Genomic DNA, 7130 nt, shown 5'->3' on the forward strand with positions numbered 1-7130 from the left:
TTGAAAAATCACCAAAAATAGGAGGAATATAATTAGAGGTTGAATGAGATGTGAAATTAAAGTTTAATGAGTCTACTTTCATATAAAAGAAACATAGCAAGCAAAGGAATTCTATATTTTGAGATATTTACAATTGTATGTGACTTGCTCAGGATGAATACGTGATCCCTGTTCCAACTTTGAAAAATCATTAAAATTGTACAAATCAAATTAAGAAATATAGTTTACATGCCTAAATTCCTTATTGAGACTATTTTTAAATGAAACAGACTTCAGGGTTGTTTGAATTGTGTACTGAGATAAATTCAATTTGTAGTGAACAGAGGTCAGATCAGTCGAGCTGTGTAACAGGGGAAACTTTAACTAATAAACTGTACTAATCGGCTGAACCAAAAATTATAGAAAAAAATTAGAAAAAAGCTTTATGAGTCTAGATTCAGGGAAATTTTACGGATTTGAATTTCGAGTTTGGTAACTCGAGTTATGATTTATTTAGTGAATATGACGCAGCAGAGACAGCTTAATCAAAGTGGAATGAATAGTGAAGTTAAAGTAGATGTACTTGAATTGTTGTGTAAACATGTTAGATTTTTTTTAATTAGTATTTACATACTTACTTACTAAGCTATAAGCTTACTTTGTTTCTCTCTTTTGTCTTATAGTGTTCTCCGCTTGCTCGGGAGTTAAGGATCGTGAAGATCTATCCGCACTATCCTACTTTAGGGTATTTGAACTAAACGTTTTGAATTATGGCATGTATAGTAGGCTTAATTATTTTGTTACGTGTCATATTTGTCTAGGTTTAAAATATTAGTTACAGTACTCGACCAGCTAATTTGTACAAGCCTTTAAAGTTGGCTAATATTGATCAAGACATATTTATATTTCGATTATGTTTAATGGTAGGTATTATGTTCTGGTAATACCTTGTATCCTGTTCCGGTGACGGTAACGGGTAAGGGGTGTTACATTTAGAATTGTGACAACCCGAATTAGGGCCTAATCGGAATAGTGGTTTCGTGACCACAAATCCGAGATAGAAATAATTGTTTTATAAATTATTTTGGGGTTTATGATATGATTGCATGATTGTGTGAAAATTTCGTGATGAAATTCTATGCCTAAAGTGCTTAAATTGAAAGTAGGGACTAAATCGAATAAGTTGCAAAATTTGCATCCCGAAGTTTTAGTATGAAATTGTTTTGGAATATTAATTAGGAGGTCTTAAATAGCAATTTGACCAATTTTAAGTTCAGGGACAAAATTAGGACATGGAAGGAATTTTTGAAAGTTTAGTAAGGAGGGCATTTTGGTCATTTGGATATTAAATGAAATAAAATGGGAAAAATAACACAAAATTGGTCATCATCCTCCTTAGTTGCTGCCGAATTCTCCCTCTCTCCATAGCTAGGGTTTCTTCAATTTTCAAGCTCCATAGTAAGTGATTCCAAGCCCGCTTTTAATGTTCTTTACGTTTTGGAATCCGGAAGCTCGATTAAGCTTATGCTAGTAATAATTTAACCTAGGGTTCATATTTGGAAAAATACCCATAGGTGAAATTTGTGTATTTTGATGTTTTATGATAGAATATGAGGTTTTAAATTATGTTAAATAACTTGTGCTACTCGGTTTTAAGTGAAAACGAGTAAAAGCAGATAATCGGTAAAAATACCTATTGTTCATAACTATATGATAGAGTGAGAATTTGATGTGGTTGTAGAAGAGAAAATGTTCAGCATATCATAAAACATAAGAATAAGGGCTGAAATTAATTCCGAGCCTAGGGGCAAAAATGTAATTTTGTAAAGTTAGGGGCAAAATGTAATTTTTCCATGATGTGATTTTTGGATTGAAATAAATAGTATGAGTATTAAATGAGCTAAATGTGTTATTATAGATCAAGAAAGACGCGAATTGATCTCGAGCGGGGAAGGAAAAAGTTTTGGATTAAATTGCAAAATTTCCACATTTTGCACCAAGGTAAGTTTGTATGTAAATATTACAATAATTTCATGTACATTCTTATATTTCAGCCTATTATATGTATATACTAGCTGATGTTGAAGTATAAATCGACTATTGGAAGAATGGAAATAAATAATAGAGAGAGAGATCCGGTTGAACATTCGAAAAATCGAATAAAATAGATGGAGCGTAGCTAGGTCACATGTATGATGCCGAGTGCACATCATGTGTACAAGAAAGCTACGAGACACCTGTAGTAGCTAGGTCACATGTGTGATACGAGATGTATCCCATGTAGACAAGAGAGCTACGTGAAAGATAAATGTAGCTAGGTCGCATGCGTGATTCCAAGTGAAGGACACCATGTAGACAAGAGAGCTACGTGAAAGATAAATGTAAATGGGTCGCATGCGTGATTCCAAGTGACGGACACCATGTAGACAAGAGAGCTACGAGACAAATCGGCTAGGTCGCATGAGTGGTACTAAGTGTTCACCATGTGTACAAGAGAGCCGAACTAAACGAAGTATGATGGTGGGGCTGTGTGCTGAAACCATTAAATATCGAGGATTGATCTGAATTGTTCAACGGGATGGTTTTGTGGTGACATTGTGGTTTGGACCTATACTTATGGTGAATGAAATATGGAATTTAGTATCCAATAAAAAGTTGCCTGTTGAATTTACTGAGTTTACGATTAAAGTGTCGAACCCCTTAGGCCAATATGTGCTAGTTGACAAGGTTTGCAAGAATTGCCCATTAATGATTCAAGGTCACTGTTTTCCGGCCAACTTGATGTTGTTACCATTTGGTGAGTTTGACGTTATCTTGGGAATGGACTGGTTAACATTGTATGATGCTAAGGTAGATTGTAAACAATTATTTCTATCTCGGATTTGTGGTCACGAAACCACTATTCCGATTAGGCCCTAATTCGGGTTGTCACAACCTCGGGCTCAACTTGCCCTTACGGCCGAATCTAAGTATCTTTTTCCGAGGCGATACCTTGAGAAACACTTTATCACCCACCTGATACTCGATATCCTTACGCTTCAGATCCGCATACGACTTCTGACGATCGGAGGCTATCTTCAGACTTTCACGGATTACTTTCACTTTCTGTTCAGCATCTCTAATCAAATCCACCCCGAAAATCTTGCTTTCACTGAGCTTAGTCCAAAACAATGGTGTACGGCATTTACGACCGTACAAGGCCTCGTAGGGTGCCATCTTAATACTTGATTGAAAGTGTTATTGTAAGCGAATTCAATCAACGGCAAATACCGCTCCCATGAACCACTAAACTCGAGGACGCAACATCTCAACATATCCTCAAGTATCCGAATTATCCGCTCGATTGACCATCGGTTTGGGGGTGAAAGGCGGTCTGAAATGCAACTTGGTACCCAAAGCTTCTTGCAACTTTTTCCAAAATCGCGAGGTAAATCTCGGATCTCTATCCGACACGATGGAAATAGGCACCCGTGTAATCTCACAATCGAGAAACGTACAATTTGGCTAATTTGTCCATTGAAAAATCCGTACGTACGGGGACAAAGTGAGCCGACTTAGTCAATCTATCTACCACGACCCAAATCGCATCCTTCTTACTTGCTGACAATGGCAGTCCGGATACAAGGTCCATTGTGACTCGATCCCATTTCCACTCGGGTATCGTGATTGGTCAAGTAATCTCAAGGCACTTGATGTTCCGCTTTCACTTGTTGACATATTAAACATCTCAAACAAAGTCGAGATGTCTCGTTTCATACCATGCCACCAAAACCGATGTTTCAAATCGTTGTACATCTTCGTACTCCCGGGTGGATTGCCATTCGGCTACAATGGGCTTCATTCGAATTATCGAAATGAGTTCAATTCTTTGGAATACACAGACGACTTTTGAACCTCAAACAATCGTCATCATCGATTTGAAATTCCGAGTCCTTGTTCGAACACACTCGGCCGTTTTGCAGCCAACTCGTCGTCGACTTTCTCACTTCTCGAATTTGATGTATCAATAATGGTTTGGCTTTCAATTCAGCTACTAACACACCGTCGGATCGAATGCATAAGTGCACATTCATCGTCAGAAGCGAATAATGATTTACGACTCAAGGCATCCGCAACCACATTCGCCTTTCCTGGGTGATAGTCAATGACCAGCTCATAATCCTTTAACAGCTCGAGCCAACGTCTTTGTCGCAGATTTAAGTCTCTTTGGGTCATCAAATATTTGAGACTTTTGTGATCCGAGTACACATGGCACCTCTCACCAAAAAGGTAATGTCGCCAAATCTTTAAGGCGAATACGATGGCGGCCAATTCGAGATCATGGGTCGGATAATTTTTCTCATGTGGCTTTAATTGCCTCGACGACAGGCCACAACTCGACCTTCTTGCATCAATACACAACCTAACCCAAGTAGGAGGCGTCACTATAGATGACAAACTCTTTGTCGGATTCGGGTTGCACTAGAATTGGGGCTTCAGTCAAATAAGTTTTCAGTTGATCGAAACTTTTCTGACATTTCTCCGTCCATTCGAACTTAACATCCTTTTGGAGTAGCGTCATCGGCGTGGCTATCGTTGAGAAACCTTTACAAATCATCGGTAATAACCGGCAAGCCCCAAAAAGCTCCGAACCTCAGTAATATTTCTTAGAGGCTTCCAATTAAGTATGGCTGAAATTTTATTCGGTCGACTCGAATACCGATGTAGATACCACATGACCCAAGAAGCTAACCTCTCTTAACCGTAACTCACACTTCTTGAACTTAGCATATAATTGCTTATCCCGTAAAATTTGCAGACTAACCTCGGTGTTCAGATGTTCGATCTCATTTCTTGAATAAACCAAGATGTCATCAATGAACACGACTACGAATCGATCCAAATATGGTCTGAAGATCCGATTCATTAAATCCATAAATACCGCAGGGGCATTAGTAAGCCCAAACGGCATCACTAGGAACTCATAGTGACCATATCTCATTTGAAGGCAGTCTTGGGTACGTCCGAATCTCAGATTCACAATTGATAATAGCCCGATCTCAAATCTATTTTCGAGAACACTGAGGCTCCCTTCAGTTGATCGAACAAGTCATCGATACGTGGTAACGGATATTTGTTCTTTATCGTCGCTTTATTAAGCTGACGATAGTCGATGCACAGCCTCATGGTTCCATCCTTCTTTTTCACAAACAACACTGGCGCACCCCAAGGCGAACAACTCGGGCGAGCAAAACCTCTATCCACCAATTCTTGCAACTGAGCTTTCAACTCCTTTAATTCCGTTGGTGTCATACGATACGGAGCTATCGAAATTGAGTGGTACCGGTACCAATTCGATGCCAAATTCTATTTCCGAACAGTGGTAAACCCGCAATTTTTCAGGAAAACATCCGGTATTCACAAACCACGGGCATAGATTCGGGTTTCTTTTTGATTCCTTGTCATCGAAAGCACGACGCAAGGTACGCTTCGCACCCTTTTCTTACATATTTCGGGCCAACATTGCGATATTACGGTGGCAACCCCTTTAAGTCCGTAGACTCAACCCGAATTATCTCGTTATTCGCGCACCTCAAATCGATAGTCTTGCTTTTGCAATTTACAACCGCATCGTGCATGGTCAACCAATCCAAACCAAGAATAACGTCAATTCATCGAACGGCAAAAGCATCAAGTCCGCCGGAAAACAAGAACCTCGTAACACTAGGGACTTTTCTTGCACACTTTGTTGACAAGCACGTAATGACCCAAGGGTTTGACACCGAATTACAAACTCAAGAGACTCAATAGGCAAAGTCTTCTTTGGATGCTAAGGTTTCACATATATAAGAATGAGTAGAACCAGGTCAATCAAAGCAATCACATTAGTATTGAAAAGAGTGAAAGTACCGGTAATGACATCCGGAGAGGCCGCATCCTCGCATGCGCGTATGGCATAAGTCCTAGCAGGAGCACGAGCCTCGGATCGATGGTAGCATCTCTAGATCCTCTCGACCGCCAACGACATTGCCCATATTTCTAGGTGGCCTACCTCGAGCAAATGGTAGCACCCGGTTTCCACTTTGACTTACATTTTGTTCAAGCATCCTCGGGCAATCCTTCATAAAGTGGTCGGCCGATCCACACTTATAGCAGGAGCGATCACGGAACCAACAGCTCCTCGAATGCCATTTGCCACAATGCAGACACTCCACCCTCTCTCGGCGATCATTTCCACCACTGGCGATCGAAGTGACTCGTGTGGTCACAGGGGGTCGATCGCGTCCTTCGTCTAGAAAAGCCCGAAGCGCCTCTAGACCGGCTCACATCATCTCGAAATCTCTTCGATGCTGTTGAAGAGACTTTCCGAGGACCTCTTCGAATTCTCCGGTTCCCACATCACTTTTTGTTTCTCCTTTCTAAGCTCTTCGCCTTACAAGCTCGCTCAACAAGTACTACGAACTCGTATTTCGAGAATGCCAACGAACATCCTTATATCATCATTCAGCCCATCCTCAAGCGTTTTACATAATAGCTTCGGACGAAATGCATTCCGCTGCGTCTGGCTAAGCCTCACAAATTTTCGTTCGTAGTCGGTAATCGACATAGAACCTTGCTTAAGATCAAGAAATTCCTTTGCTTTTGGTTGATGAATCTCGATCGATATACTTTTTTGAACTCGATTTGAAAGAATTCCCAAGTCACTTGCTCTCTAGGCACCACGAAGTCGAGTACTCCACCAATAGTAGGCGGAATCGCGTAGCAAGGAGATGGTACACTTTAGGCACTCATCGGTGTACAAGATAGCTCATCGAGCACCGGATAGTGTTGTCCAACCAAAATTCAGCTCGCTCGGCATCATCATCATCCGTAGCTTTAAATTCAGTGGCCCCATGTTTTGAATCCTATCGATCGGGGCTTACTTGACCTTATTTGGTCGGTTAGCGGAGGTATTGTAGGTGCGGGGTTGCATGTGTCGGGAATGGAGGTTGTGGAATGTTCTGTTAGTTCGAATGTATTGGTTAAACCATTCGCTCATCACACTATAAAAGGCTTGCCTAGCCTCATCATTCGGATTGCTGGCCATAGGTTGAGAGTCCGCCGAGCTGTCCCTTGCGCGAGCAGGCGCCACACTCTCCACATCATCAGCTATCGCTCGGTTGGGATCGGGA

Source organism: Gossypium arboreum, chromosome 3 (assembly GCF_025698485.1).
Source record: "Gossypium arboreum isolate Shixiya-1 chromosome 3, ASM2569848v2, whole genome shotgun sequence".
NCBI lineage: Eukaryota > Viridiplantae > Streptophyta > Magnoliopsida > Malvales > Malvaceae > Gossypium > Gossypium arboreum.